The sequence below is a fragment of the Neomonachus schauinslandi genome, chromosome 8 (genome assembly GCF_002201575.2).
Source record: "Neomonachus schauinslandi chromosome 8, ASM220157v2, whole genome shotgun sequence".
In the NCBI taxonomy this organism is placed as follows: Eukaryota; Metazoa; Chordata; class Mammalia; order Carnivora; family Phocidae; genus Neomonachus; species Neomonachus schauinslandi.
This window is the reverse complement of record NC_058410.1, coordinates 137,261,014-137,277,371: the sequence shown is the minus strand read 5'-3', so window position 1 is coordinate 137,277,371 and position 16,358 is coordinate 137,261,014. Positions and strand designations below refer to the sequence as shown.

Sequence of the window (16,358 nt, the reverse complement as noted above, 5' to 3'; positions counted from 1 at the left end):
AAGCAATAAATAACAGCTACTATTTATTGAGCTAGTTTGTGTGTGTGAGTGTGTGTGAGAGTGTGTGTGAGTGTGTGTGTGAGTGTGTGTGTGCACGTACACAGCAGTTTGTTTTGTTACAGAAAAAAAAGCAATAAATAGCTACTATTTATTGAGCTAGTTTGTGTGTGTGTGAGGGTGTGTGCGTGAGGGTGAGTGTGTGTGTGAGTGTGTGTGAGTGTGTGTGTGCACGCACACAGCTGTTTGTTTTGTTACAGAAAAAGAAAAGCAATAGATAACAGCTACTATTTATTGAGCTAGTTTGTGTGTGTGTGTGAGTGTGTGTGAGTGTGTGTGTGTGCACGTACACAGCAGTATATCCATATACATACACTGTTAGAAGTTAAGTGGCTTCCTTGAGATAATACAAGTAGTAAACTTTAGGGCCCAGGGATGGTGTGATGCCAAATCTCAAATTCTTTCTATCAAACCAAACTACCTTATCACTAGCACTTGGTTGCAATTGATTCTACCTGCCTTATCCTCTTGATTCCTTTTCCCATTTCCTTAACTACACTGTAAGCTCTTTGAGAACAGGAGCCCCATTCTGTATTTCTTTGCCTCCCCACAAAGCCAAATGGGAGTCTAGAGAGCACTCTTCTTGCCACAACCAGATTTCCGTGTGATGAATGTCTGTTGTACTCATCTAGTGATTACTCCACAGTTTTATGAGACCTCAAATCCTCATTTCACTTGAAAAACAAAGTAGAAACTGTTGTGATCAGATTATTGAGGGTCTCGTATGTCATGTGGCAGAGACAGCTGCTTGCTTGATATCCATGTGAGTCTCTACCTTCCTCTTCCCCAGCCTCCCCCCTACCCCGGTCCCCATCAACTGCATCTGGGACATTGGTCTAGTTTGAGGGACGGACTGTGAGCAGAAATGACATGTCCCGGGTGCCTGGGTGGCTCAGTCGGTTAAGCGACTGCCTTCGGCTCAGGTCATGATCCTGGAGTCCCGGGATCGAGTCCCGCATCGGGCTCCCTGCTCAGCGGGGAGTCTGCTTCTCCCTCTGACCCTCCTCCCTCTCGTGCTCTCTGTCTCTCATTCTCTCTCTTGCAAATAAATAAATAAAATCTTTAAAAAAAAATAAAATAAAAAAATAAAAATAAAAACAGTCTTTTTAAAAAAAAAAAAAAAAAAGAAATGGCATGTCCCATCTGGGCCATGGCAATTAAGAATCCATTTCCCTTCATTCTTTTCTCCCTTCATGGTGACACAAGATGGTAGCATCACAAGATAAACATATTCTGAATCTCTTAGTGATCAAATGGATGGGAACTACGTTTTCATCATACTTTTCTAGGGAAAGAAATACAATTTGCTATTTCTTAGCCACTGAGCTGTGGAGGTTTACATGTTACTGCTACAAACCCTATCCTTGATTTCTTTGTATACCATACCCTAAGATTTGGGCTTTATATTAATGGCATCAGAACAATAAAAGCTTTTTTACAGAGAGCAGTTGAAAATATCTTAACTACCTAATTAGCTTTTTAAAAATCATTTCCTCATATTTCTTCTCCTAAGAGCATTTTCCAAGGTCATTTACTTTCATGCATTCATTCAACAATTGATTGTTAATCATCTTATTTATCCACTTCGTATGTGTCTGGTGTAGGACGTTCAGAGATGATGATCTAGTCATTCGTTAAATATAAAAATAAGGCATATTATGTGGCAGGCACTGTTCTGGTGCTTGTAAAATATTTACTTATTTAATCCTCATAGCAGTGCTAGAAAGCACTATCCTTTTCCTCACTTACATAGTAAGGAAACTGGACCACAGAGACTTGCCCAAGGTCACAGAGCTGGTGGTATGAAAGATGGGCCTTGAATCCAGGCAGTCTGGCTCCACAATCTGGGCTCTCAACCACCAGACTGTGTTGATGACAGTCTTACAGTTGTTTCTTTAAAGATTTTATTTATTTATTTATTTATTTATTTATTTATTTATTTGAGAGAGAGAGAGAGCATGAGTGCGCATGAGCAGGCGGAGGATCAGAGGGGACGGATGAGGGACAAGCAGGCTCCATGCCCAATGCAGAGCCCATCACCGGGCTCAATCTCACAACCCTGAGATCATAACTTGAGCCCAAACCAAGAGTTAGACCCCGAACCGACTGAGCCCCCCAGGCACTCCCTGGGTGTTGTAGTTCAATCAGCGCAGAAAATGGAGTCCCAGCCGACCAGGATGGCCAACTTGGTGCTTACCTTCGTGGGCCTTGTTGAAGCTAGTACTGCCCTTCTTCTTCTTTTTTTTTTATTCTTATGTTAATCCCCATACATTACATCATTAGTTTTTGATGTAGTGTTCCATGATTCATTGTTTGTGCATAACACCCAGTGCTCCTTGCAGAACGTGCCCTCTTTAATACCCATCACCAGGCTAACCCATCCTCCCACCCCCCTCCCCTCTAGAACCCTCCGTTTGTTTTTCAGAGTCCATCGTCTCTCATGGTTCGTCTCCCCCTCCGATTTCCCCCGCTTCATTCTTCCCCTCCCGCTACCTTCTTCTTCTTTTTTTTTTTTCTTAACATATATTGCATTATTTGTTTCAGAGGTACAGATCTGAGATTCAACAGTCTGGCACAATTCACAGTGCTTACCAGAGCACATACCCTCCCCAGTGTCTATCACCCAGTCACCCCGTCCCTCCCACCCCACCCCCCACTCCAGCAACCCTCAGTTTGTTTCCTGTGATTAAGAATTCCTCATATCAGTGAGATCATATGATACATGTCTTTCTCTGTTTGACTTATTTCACTCAACATAATACCCTCCAGTTCTATCCACGTCGTTGCAAATGGCAAGATCTCATTCCTTTTGATGGCTGCATAATATTCCATTGTATATATATATACCACATCTTCTTTATCCATTCATCTGTTGATGGACATCTTGGCTCTTTCCACAGTTTGGCTATTGTGGACATTGCTGCTATAAACATCGTGGTGCACATACCCTTTCAGATCCCTACTTTTGTATCTTTGGGGTAAATACCCAGTACTGCAATTGCTGGATCATAGGGTAGCTCTACTTTCAACTTTTTGAGGAACCTCCATACTGTTTTCCAGAGTAGTACTGCCCTTCTTCTAACTTATCATAAATACCACCTGGGGTTTAAGACCAGGAAGTTCTCAGGAAAATGCTGAGAGAACTAACAGGGAATTTGTTCCAACTCTACATTCCCTTAATATTTCCTTTACATTCTCATTCAGCCACTGCTTATATCATATCTTTATTTACTTAGTTATGTGCAAGTTTTGCTCATCTTGGTATACCTATGGCACTTACTATGTACATATGCAGAGTAAATGTTGGACAGATGATATAAAGGAAAGAATGAGTAAACTAACTAATAGAACCTAAGCCATATCTGTGGCTAACATTTTAGCATCTTCGGCTATTTCTGGTGAAATGGTGGGCTAGACAACCCAGCAGGTCATAAATTCTCTTTCTGCCTCATTATAAATTCTGGTTATGTAACACTTGAGCACGGATTAATACTGCATATTATTGTTTCCACCTGTGGAGTGATCTCTTGTTGTTCTAGTCCTGAGAAATAATAATAGAGGACATTTACTGAGCATTGACTATGAGCTAATCATTTGCTATGAACTAAATGTTGTGTGTCCACTCCACCCCAAATTCATATGTTCAAGTCCTACTCCCAAAGTAATGGGAGGTGGGAACTTTGCAGGCAGGAAACTTTGGGCGGTAATTAGGTCACAAGGGTGGAGACCTTATGGATAGGATCAGTGCCCTTAACTCTTAAAGAAGAAACACAAGAAAAATGATCTCTCTCTCCAACACGTGAGGATACAGCAAGAAGGCATTCATCTTCAAAGCAGGACGAGGGCCCTCAACAGGAACCCAATCAGCCAGCAACTTGATCTTGGACTTCCCAGCTCTAGAACTGTGAGAAATGTTTGTTGTTAAAGCCACCCAGTCTATGGTATTTGTTATAGCAGCCTGAAGTAAGACAGCAATCTCACAAGGCCTTTGTATATAATTACTTATTTAAATAATAACTTACTTAATCCTCAGCTTAATGAGTCATATGCAATCAATTCTATTATTCATGGTAGTTATATTCTATAATACTGAGGTGCTGCTCCTAAAAGAAATAAAGGGTGAGGTTCCTGGAAGTCTCTGGTTACAATGTTTTCATCAACTGATCAATACATAATCTTGTTTTATATGTGTTTCTGTTAAAAGACACTTTATTTAATATGTAATGTTGATTCATTTACATTGAACTCATGACCAACACCACGTAGACCAACGCATGCCTGAACAAAGCTTATCTAATACTTATATTTTCTCTGTAAAGCACATCATAGCCTTCTCGCACTGAAGAACACTAGACAGCATTTAGCACTGTGCTTAGGGGCAATTTTAAACAGTGAAATCACCAACGAGAGCACAAAATGTTAAACACATGTCACTAAATAGACTGTGAAAAGGATATTTGTTTATAGTATGAGAGCTGAAACAAGAAGGCAGAGCATTGCCCTGTTCAGTCTCAAATGGGAACGCACATGCCAGGCAAATGTTTCACCTTTCTTTACATGTCAGCAATTGACCACAAAAGTGCCATGGGTATGGATTTTGGGGTCATAAATAAATGGTAGAGTAGGCAAATTTACAAATATGGAATCCTTGAATAATGAGGGTATTGACTGAACATCTATTTCTCCCAAATTCATATGTTGAAACCCTGTCTCCCACAGCATGGCTCTTTTTGGAGATGGGGGCCTCTAAGGAAGTAAATTAAAGTTAAATGATGTCATAAGGGTAGGACCTTGATCTGATAGGATTAATGCCCTTATAGGAAGAGACACCAGAGAGTTCCCCAGTCCAGCTTACACACACTGAGGAAAGGCCATGAGGACAGAGTGAGAAGGCAGCCATCCGCAAGCCAGGAGGAGGGCTCTTACCAGAAACTGAATCAACTAGAGTCTTGATCTTGGACTTCTGCCCCCTGGAACTGTGAGAAAATAAATTAAATTTCTGCTATGTAAACCAAATGGTCTATGGTATTTTATTATGGCCGCCCAAGTAGACTAAAACAATGAGGACCAACAGTTTTAACTCCACTGTAAGGCTGAGGAACCTTGGGCATGAAGGTAATACATAACCAGCACATGGTTGTAATATCTATGACTTAATGAACCAGGTTTCAAACCCAACCAGCCTGACTCCAGGTTATTTGTTTTAAGCGCTGGAACATGATGCTAGATCACCTCCCCTGAGGAGACCACATGATAGGCTGCCCTTCCCTTTCTGTTAAACTGGGCTGTGGGATCATCAGGCTGACCTCTTTAAACACAGCTCCTCCCTTCATGATAATACAGATTCTCCTGAATCTCTCAGGCTCTTTAATGGCTCAAGACTTGAAAAAGAGAAGAATAGAGACATGACATCTTCTTCTAGAGCTGGGAAATGATCCTCCTGCCATGACAGGCCAGGAGCACCCGTTCTTTCAGCTTCCAGCACAATCTCTTCTTGAAAATTTCTTCTCCTTGGCCATCTTGTATCCATTAACCAGCAAGAACGCTTTCCAGGACAATATTCCTATTCTTGCATTGTCCTAATCAAAACCATTAAGTTATATCCTTTCCATATGTCTGAGTGTGGCCAGCGTACTTTACCTGGTGACACTTGAGTTCATTGGTTCTTTTTTTTTAACCTTATACCTTTTTTTAATTTTTATTTTATTATGTTATATTAATCACCATACATTACATCATTAGTTTTTTTTAATTTATTTTTTTTATTCTTATGTTAATCCCCATACATTACATCATTAGTTTTAGATGAAGTGTTCCATGATTCATTGTTTGTGCATAACACCCAGTGCTCCATGCAGAATGTGCCCTCCTCAATACCCACCACCAGGCTTACCCATCCTCCCACCCCCCTCCCCTCTAGAACCCTGTTTGTTTTTTAGAGTCCATCATCTCTCATGGTTCGTCTACCCCTCCGATTTCCCCCGCTTCATTCTTCCCCTCCTCCTACCTTCTTCTTCTTTTTTTTTCTTAACATATATTGCATTATTTGTTTCAGAGGTACAGATCTGAGATTCAACAGTCTGGCACAATCCACAGCGCTTACCAGAGCACATACCCTCCCCAGTGTCTATCACCCAGTCACCCCATCCCTCCCACCCCATCCCCCACTCCAGCAACCCTCAGTTTGTTTCCTGCAATTAAGAATTCCTCATATCAGTGAGGTCATATGATACATGTCTTTCTCTGTTTGACTTATTTCACTCAACATAATACCCTCCAGTTCCAACCACGACGTTGCAAATGGCAAGATCTCATTCCTTTTGATGGCTGCATAATATTCCATTGTATATATATACCACCTCTTCTTTATCCATTCATCTGTTGATGGATATCTTGGCTCTTTCCACAGTTTGGCTATTGTGGACATTGCTGCTATAAACATCGGGGTGCACGTACCCCTTCGGATCCCTACTTTTGTATCTTTGGGGTAAATACCCAGTAGTGCAATTGCTGGGTCATAGGGTAGCTCTATACTCAACTTTTTGAGGAACCTCCATACAGTTTTCCAGAGTGGCTGCACCAGCTTGCATTCCCACCAACAGCGTAGGAGGGTTCCCCTTTCTCTGCATCCCCGCCAACATCTGTTGTTTCCTGACTTGTTCATTTTAGCCATTCTGACTGGTGTGAGGTGGTATCTCATTGAGGTTTTGATTTGGATTTCCCTGATGCCGAGCGATATTGAGCACTTTTTCATGTGTCTGTTGGCCATTTGGATGTCTTCTTTGGAAAAATGTCTGTTCATGTCTTCTGCCTATTTCTTGATTGGATTCTTTGTTCTTTGGGTGTTGAGTTTGATGAGTTCTTTATAGATTTTGGATACTAGCCCTTTATCTGATATGTCATTTGCAAATATCTTCTCCCATTCTGTCGGTTGTCTTTTGGTTTTCTTGACTGTTTCCTTTGCTTTGCAAAAGCTTTTTATCTTGATGAAGTCCCAATAGTTCATTTTTGCTCTTGCTTACCTTGCCTTTGGCGATGTTTCTAGGAAGAAGTTGCTGCGGCTGAGGTCAAAGAGGTTGCTGCCTGTGTTCTCCTTTAGGATTTTGATGGACTCCTGTCTCACATTGAGGTCTTTCAACCATTTGGAGTCTATTTTTGTGTGTGGTGTAAGGAAATGGTCCAGTTTCATTCTTCTGCATGTGGCTATCCAATTTTCCCAACACCATTTGTTGAAGAGACTGTCTTTCTTCCATTGGACATTCTTTCCTGCTTTGTCAAAGATGAGTTGACCATAGAGTTGAGGGTCCATTTCTGGGCTCTCTATTCTGTTCCATTGATCTATGTGTCTGTTTTTGTGCCAGTACCATGCTGTCTTGATGATGACAGCTTTGTAATAGAGCTGGAAGTCCAGAATTGTGATGCCGCCGGCTTTGCTTTTCTTTTTCAACATTCCTCTGGCTATGCGGGGTCTTTTCTGGTTCCATACAAATTTTAGGATTATTTGTTCCATTTCTTTGAAAAAAGTGGATGGTATTTTGATGGGGATTGCATTGAATGTGTAGATTGCTCTAGGTAGCATTGACATCTTCACAATATTTGTTCTTCCAATCCATGAGCATGGAACGTTTTTCCATTTCTTTGTGTCTTCCTCAATTTCTTTCATGAGTATTTTATAGTTTTCTGAGTAAAGATCCTTTGTCTCTTTGGTTAGATTTATTCCTAGGTATCTTACGGTTTTGGGTGCAATTGTAAATGGGATCGACTCCTTAATTTCTTTTTCTTCTGTCTTGTTGTTGGTGTATAGGAATGCCACTGACTTCTGTGCATTGATTTTATATCCTGCCACTTGACTGAATTCCTGTATGAGTTCTAGCAGTTTTGGGGTGGAGTCTTTTGGGTTTTCCACATAAAGTATCATATCATCTGCAAAGAGTGAGAGTTTGACTTCTTCTTTGCCAATTTGGATGCCTTTGATTTCTTTTTGTTGTCTGATTGCTGTGGCTAGGACTTCCAAAACTATGTTGAATAGCAGTGGTGATAGTGGACATCCCTGCCGATTCCTGACCTTACGGGGAAAGCTCTCAGTTTTTCCCCATTGAGAATGATATTCACTGTAGGTTTTTCATAGATGGCTTTTATGATATTGAGGTATGTACCCTCGATCCCTATACTCTGAAGAGTTTTGATCAAGAAAGGATGCTGTACTTTGTCAAAAGCTTTTTCTGCATCTATTGAGAGGATCATATGATTCTTGTTCTTTCTTTTGTTAATGTATTGTATCACATTGATTGATTTGCGGATGTTGAACCAACCTTGCAGCCCAGGGATAAATCCCACTTGGTCATGGTGAATAATCCTTTTAATGTACTGTTGGATCCTATTGGCTAGTATTTTGGTGAGAATTTTTGCATCCATGTTCATCAGGGATATTGGTCTGTAATTCTCCTTTTTGATGGGGTCTTTGTCTGGTTTTGGGATCAAGGTAATGCTGGCCTCATAAAATGAGTTTGGAAGTTTTCCTTCCATTTCTATTTTTTGGAACAGTTTCAGAAGAATAGGTATTAATTCTTCTTGAAATGTTTGGTAGAATTCCCCTGGGAAGCCATCTGGCCCTGGGCTTTTGTTTGTTGGGAGATTTTTGATGACTGCTTCAATTTCCTTAGTGGTTATAGGTCTGTTCAGGTTTTCTATTTCATCCTGGTTCAGTTTTGGTAGTTGGTACATCTCTAGGAATGCATCCATTTCTTCCAGGTTATTTAATTTGCTGGCATAGAGTTGCTCATAATATGTTCTTATAATTGTTTGTATTTCTTTGGTGTTGGTTGTGATCTCTCCTCTTTCATTCATGATTTTGTTGATTTGGGTCATTTCTCTTCTCTTTTTGATAAGTCTGGCCAGGGCCTTATCAATCTTGTTAATTCTTTCAAAGAACCAGCTCCTAGTTTCGTTGATCTGTTCTACTGTTCTTTTAGTTTCTATTTCATTGATTTCTGCTCTGATCTTTATTATTTCTCTTCTCCTGCTGGGTTTAGGCTTTATTTGCTGTTCTTTCTCCAGCTCCTTTAGGTGTAGGGTTAGGTTGTGTACTTGAGACCTTTCTTGTTTCTTGAGAAAGGCTTGTATTGCTATATACTTTCCTCTTAGGACTGCCTTTGCTGCATCCCAAAGATTTTGAATAGTTGTGTGTTCATTTTCATTGGTTTCCATGTATTTTTTTTAATTCTTCTTTAATTTCCTGGTTGACCCATTCATTCTTCAGTAGGATGCTCTTTAGCCTCCATGTATTTGAGTTCTTTCCGACTTTCCTCTTGTGATTGAGTTCTAGTTTCAAAGCATTGTGGTCTGAAAATAGGCAGGGAATGATCCCAATCTTTTGGTACCGGTTGAGACCTGATTTATGACCTAGCATGTGATCTATTCTGGAGAATGTTCCATGGGGACTAGAGAAGAATGTGTATTCCGTTGCTTTGGGGTGGAGTGTTCTGAATATGTCTGTGAAGTCCATTTGGTCCAGTGTGTCATTTAAAGTCTTTATTTCCTTGTTGATCTTTTGCTTAGACGATCTGTCCATTTCAGTGAGGGGGGTGTTAAAGTCCCCCACTATTATTGTATTGTTGTCGATGTGTTTCTTTGCTTTTGTTATTAATTGGCTTATATAATTGGCTGCTCCCATGTTAGGGGCATAGATATTTACAATTGTTAGATCTTCTTGTTGGATAGATCCTTTAAGTAGGATATAATGTCCTTCCTCATCTCTTATTACAGTCTTTGGTTTAAAATCTAATTTGTCTGATATAAGGATTGCCACCCCAGCTTTCTTTTGGTGTCCATTAGCATGGTAAATGGTTTTCCACCCCCTCACTTTCAATCTGGGGGTGTCTTTGGTTCTAAAATGAGTCTCTTGCAGACAGCATATCGATGGGTCTTGTTTTTTAATCCAGTCTGATAGCCTGTGTCTTTTGATTGGGGCATTGAGCCCATTTACATTCAGGGTAACTATTGAAAGATAGGAATTTAGTGCCATTGTATTGCCTGTAAGGTGACTGTTACTATATATTGTCTGTGTTCCTTTCTGGTCTATGTTGCTTTTAGGCTCTCTCTTTGCTTAGAGGACCCCTTTCAAGATTTCCTGTAGGGCTGGTTTTGTGTTTGCAAATTCCTTTAGTTTTTGTTTGTCCTGGAAGCTTTTTATCTCGCCTTCAATTTTCAATGACAGCCTAGCTGGATATAGTATTCTTGGCTGCATATTTTTCTCATTTAGTGCTCTGAATATATCCTGCCAGTCCTTTCTGGCCTGCCAGGTCTCTGTGGATAGGTCTGTTGCCAATCTAATGTTTCTACCCTTGTAGGTTACATAAATCTTCTCCCGAGCTGCTTTCAGGATTTTCTCTTTGTCTATGAGACTCGTAAGTTTTACTATTAGATGTCGGGGTGTTGACCTATTTTTATTGATTTTGAGAGGGGTTCTCTGTGCTTCCTGGATTTTGATGCCTGTTTCCTTCCCCAAATTAGGGAAGTTCTCTGCTATAATTTGCTCCATTATACCTTCTGCCCCTCTCTCTCTTTCTTCTTCTTCTGGGATCCCAATTATTCTAATGTTGTTTCGTCTTATGGTATCGCTTATCTCTCGAATTCTGCCCTCGTGATCCAGTAATTGTTTATCTCTCTTTTTCTCAGCTTCTTTATTTTCCATCATTTCATCTTCTATATTACTGATTCTCTCTTCTGCCTCATTTATTCTAGCAGTTAGCGCCCCCATTTTTGATTGCACCTCATTAATAGCCTTTTTGATTTCTACTTGGTTGGATTTTAGTTCTTTTACTTCTCCAGAAAGGGTTTCTCTAATAACTTCCATATTTTTTTCAAGCCCAGCTAGTATCTTTAAAGTGATGATTCTGAACTCTAGATCTGACATCGTACTAATGTCCGTATTGAGTAGGTCCCTGGCAGTCGGTACTAACTCTTGTTCTTTTTGTTGAGGTGATTTTTTCCGTCTTGTCATTTTGTGCAGAGGAGAATAGATTAATGAGAGAACAAAATGCTAGCAGAGTAACAACGTCCCCAGAAAATATACTCTAAACAAATCAGAAAAGACCTGAAGCAGTGGGAAAAGAAAGGGAAAGAGAGAAAAAAGAAAAAGAAAAAGATAAAGATAAAAACAAAAACAAAACAAAACAACAACAACAACAACAAAAAACCAGAATGTGGTCAAATATTATGAGGCTGGTATATAGATCAGTTCCACACACTAGATTTGGGGTGTATTTTGGTCTTTTAGAAGAAAGTGCTCCCAAAATTTTAAAGAAAGAAAAACTTATATATGTACAAAAATAAGGGTTGATATGATGAAGGGATGGAATATGACTGTAAAGATGGAAATTATAAAAAATTTTATAAAAGGAATTGATAAGAAGTTGTTTGAAAAAAGAAAGAAGAGGATTTAAAAAAAGAAAAAAAAAGGGAGAGAATGTGATCAGGCAGGGGAATACAAAACACCATATACTAGAGATTTAGGGTATATTTTAATCTGTTAGAAGAAACTATCTTAAAATTTTAAAGAGAGAACAACTTATATATATAAGCCAAAAATACGGGTAACTACTATGAAGGGATAGAATATGACTCTAAAAATGAAAAATAAAAATGTTTTTTTTAAAAAAGGGATTGATAAGATGTTGGTTGAAAAAGGGAAAAAGAAAAATTCAAAAAGAAAAAAAAAGAAAAGACAGTTAAAAAAAAATTAACTTTGAAAGACTAAAGAATCATGGTAAAAAAGCCATGAATTCTATGTGCAGTAGTCCCCTAGCGCTGGAGTTCTGCCGTTCTCATTGATCGGTAAACTTGGTCTTGGCTGGCTGTTCTCGCTGATCTTCTGGGGAGGGGCCTGTTGCCGTGGTTTCCAAATGTCTCTGCTGGAGGCGGAATTGCCCCGCCCTTGCCCCCTCCCGGCTAAGTAAGCTGCTCGGGTTTGCTCTCCGGGGCTTTTGTTCCCTGCGAGCTTTCTGTACAGCTTTGGAGGCGGAGAGTGAAAATGGCGGCCTCCCAATCTCCGCCGTGGAGGAGCCGAGAACTCGGGGCCCCGCTTCTCAGTGAGTCCCCAGAGAAAAGCCATCAGTGACTCCCGTCTCCCCGGTCTCCGGCCGCACTCCGTGCTCACCCGGCCTGTGACCGCGCGTTTCTATCTCTGGCACCCGACCCCGGGTGGAGTCTCCAAACCCAGCAGATCCCTGCGGTGCGCTCCCGCGCCGCTCCTCCCGGGGGAGGAAGGTGAGTCTCCCCGGATCTGCCGCTTGTTGGGTCCCTGCTGGAGGAGCAGGGGCCCGACTGTGCCGCGGATCACGGTTGATGGCGACCCCGAGCTGAGAGCCCGCGCCTGGGTTCCGCCTCTGCAGCCGGCTTCCCTGCTCCGATACCTGGGAGCTCTGCCGCACTCAGGCCCCCCCCTGTCTTTCTGTGACCCCGAGGGTCCTGAGACCACACTGTCCCGGAGGGTTCCACCCCCCGCTTAGCCACCAGAGTGACGTCCCTCGGCGGAGCAGACTTTTAAAAGTTCCGATTTTGTGCTCCGCGGCTCTATCACTTGCCAGAAGCGGCCACCGGAGGCCCCTCCCCCGCCGTCCATCCTCCCGAATATCGCCTCGGATTCCCTTCTCCGCACGTCCTCCCTTCCAGAAAGTGGTCGCTTTTCTTATGAGAGAGTTGTCGCTCTTCTTTTCTTCGACCTCCTGTTGAGTTTGTAGGTGTTCAGAATGGTTTGATCCCTATCCAGCTGAATTCCTGAGACCAGACGAAATCCAGGTCTCCTACTCCTCCGCCATCTTGCTCCGCCCCCCTACATCATTAGTTTTTGGTGTAGTGTTCCATGATTCATTGTTTGCATATAACACCCAGTGCTCCATTCAATACGTGCCCTCTTTAAGTTCATTGGTTCTTAATGCATTTGGGGTCATGGACCATTCTGATAATGTGAGGAAAGTTACAGATGTATTTTCCCAGAAAAATTCACATGCCAAATGACAGAGACACATTTGCACAAACTTCAGAGGATCAGAGACCCTCTCCCTCCTGAAAGCCTTTGCTATATTGATAGTCATCCGATTTACACAGAAAGGACAGAAGCACTCCAGCTCCTCTCTGTATGGTGGTAACCACAGTAAATGGATAATCTCGAGTGGAAGGATTGGCATGAACGTGAAGGTGAATTTCTGGTCATTGCAGAACTTCTCATTATTTTAGATCAGGCTTATCTTGATGTCATATTTCCATACCTCATTTTTATGCTCACAGTCCTATTGCTGTTTGCAAGAGCTTCTCACTAAGAATCTGGGGCAAAGCACACCATGTACTTGTAAAGAAAGAAAGGCTCCACTTCTCTGGAGAGGGGCTTCGGTTTCTGGACCTTGGGAAGTGGGTGATATTACCACACAGCCAGACAGAGTTTCCAATGGCAACTGAAAAGCAGAATTGCAGGAAACCAGTTCAACAGCTGACACCAAAATGCTTTTCCATATGTAAAGCTGTCTTAAACCCACAAGAGACACTGAGAATAAACTTTGTGCTTTCTTTTCTTTTTGCTTCATACCAAATGGGTCAGGGAGAAGCGCTGCACGCTTTTAAAAATGCACTTATAATATTGAATCCAAGCTGTGCGAGTCCCCATTGGAGACAAATGTTCTCTCATGGCCTGCTTTGAATAAACAATCACAGCTCTGTGTGATATTACTTCTTAACCAGATTCTAGCAATGAACTGTTGGCTTGCCATGGTTACTTGCATTTTAAACCAGTGTCTCCTTTTCCTTCCCTTTGGCTAAGACTCCTGCTTACTTGGCAGTGGCTCCTTCTCATTTGAACTTTTACCCTCTTTTAATGTCCACCAAATTTTTGTCTAAAAGAACCTTTCATAGGCACCTTTTGTGACTCTGAGTTTCTTTCTCGTGTGAGAACCAGCATAGAGAGCGGGTTACTGGAAAACACTCAAGGGCCTGTCTTCCTTCTCGGCAAAGCCAGCCATGACAGGCTGTTTTGTGTGTGTGTACTTTCCTCTAAAAAAAAAAAAAAAAAAAAATTAAGGAAGCACAAGATGCAAGCTGTTTGCTGAAAACAAAATGTTTGCTTTCAAAAGCAAGTGAACACACACATATTTGCATATGTCTGGGTGGCTTCCCTCTTGTCCATTCCAGGCCTGCTCCCCTTTCTTTCCTCGGCATACGTATCGCACTGTGGAAACTTACTTCAGTTGCACAGCCAAATCAACCCAGAGTTTTATCCCCTCCTGACTTCCCTCACCAGTTACAATTCGGCGAGGTCTTTTAGGGCGCAAACACCCATGGAAGCTGCTTCCCTGTTCAAACCAGGATGTCACCCCCTCCTCTGATTGTACAGTGATATAACCTGCTTCCCAGGCAAACAGAGCCTGTGCTTAGAATCTCATACTTCATACTCTCTGCTGCCTGGATTCTGCACCTGGCTTGGGCCCACAGACACTCAGCTCTGTTCTGCTTTCCCCCACTCACCCTCGCCATCCCGAACCTGAGCTACGTCAGTTCCTTCCCCTCGACTGTCTGCACCATTTCCCTGTACATTCCTCTTCCTCAGCCTCACAACGTCTGGGTCTGTTCAGAACCACCGGCCCCGCGCACAGCCTGGTGTCCGACTGCCGCTGGAACTTACTTTGCAGCCTGGGAACTCAGTCCTCCAGATTCTCCCCTGCCCTTTGCGGAGTATTCTAGAACTTTCTTTTCACTCTGCCACTCACAGGTAGCTTTTTGTTCAGGGATCTCCTTGACCCAGAAGATAGAGTTTACTGGTTTAAGCTACTACGTTTGCTCACTCTCACTCTTTTTCACATGCTGGTAAATACCCTGATGCCACCATCCAGTCTTGGAGGGGAAGTGAACTTGCTCCTGCCCAAAGCCGACCCTTCCATCCATGTGAGCTCTTGATAGAGTCCTTCCCGAATCAGAGAGACTGTGCTCCAAATTTTGCTCATGGTCTCAGCCAATACTCCCTCCAGCTCCTACACTTCTGCCTTCAGACACACTTACATTATTAAAACACACACACACACACAAATGACGAAAACTACCAACTAAGGTCCTTTTTACTACCATACAACTTCTTCCCATCTTGTGACTCCACACGTGAATGGTCTGCAGCATCCACTGTCCCTTTCACGTCTCTGCTCCTTTGCTCTCTTATCCCTCTTGTCTTGCTTTTGACTTAAAAGGTCATCAATAAACACAAGGATGTTTCCCTCACCTTCAGTCTCCTTGTCTTCTCTGCTACAAATGGCCCACTTTCAAGATAAAACTCTTATTTTGGAGTTATCACATTATCTTGATTTACCTCTCTTTATATGATTTCTGCTTTGTTCCTGGTTCCCCTCCCAAGGCTCATTCCTTAACTCAGTTCTGCTAGTTTTATCGAACTTTTTTTTTTTAACATTGCCTCCATCATAGCCCAAATGTAACGAGATGTGAAATAAGACTTTTCTTACTGTCTGAGAATGATAGCTCAAGCTTCAGTCTCAAGGATAATAGGCCATAGGAAGGGCTGATAATCACTTGATTGCTAAGTTACAGAAATACCTCCAGACAGTTGATAAATAGCCATTTCCCTGAGCTCTGCCACTCTAACACCCTGGCTTCTCCTCTGGAACCCCCTCATTTCCTAATAATCTGGAAATAAGAGACTGAATCCTGGATCATCAAGGCATTTTCCAAATATTGTTTCAACATTGTGGTCTAAATCCACTCCCATGGTCTACCATAATGGCTATTAAACACACTGAATATCACTTCTGTCCACAAGTTCCTCTTTGTTATAAAGAACAGCCAAACAGATACCCTGGAGTGTTTGCAAAGTGATCAGACTGGAACTTCTTTCTCCCACTTACCTGCCCATCCACCCTGTAAAAGCAGAAAGCAGGAGTTCCTGGAGAGAGAGCTAAATCGTAGAAGGAGAGAATTATCTGTCTAGTAAGAAGTGTAGTTACCAGGAGGAATACACATGAAGAATGGGAAGGAGGGCTCTCTCCACCTAACCAAGTCAGGAGGACTCCAAGAGAGCCCCTCGTAGAGACTCTGAGTGTCTGCAAAAGAAGAGAAAGCAGATCAACCTCTAATCGGACACTTGCAAGATGCGGAAATTTTTAGTCTTACTCAGTGCATTAAAGTTGATGAGGAAGGCCTTGGGAGCACTTGACATTTAGGAGGAATTTATACGTGTCCCCTTAAGTTTGACAGTGTACATAAAAATAGATAGTTGGAGCCTGTTGCCAAACTGGAAAAATCAGATAAAT

At 41.9% G+C, this 16,358-nt stretch overlaps 1 long non-coding RNA gene across 1 annotated transcript in view; it reads left to right on the top strand.

The window, feature by feature from the left end:
* Positions 1–16,358, top strand: part of LOC110586883 — a 29,193-nt gene that overhangs the window by 999 nt on the left and 11,836 nt on the right. The window lies entirely within an intron of this gene.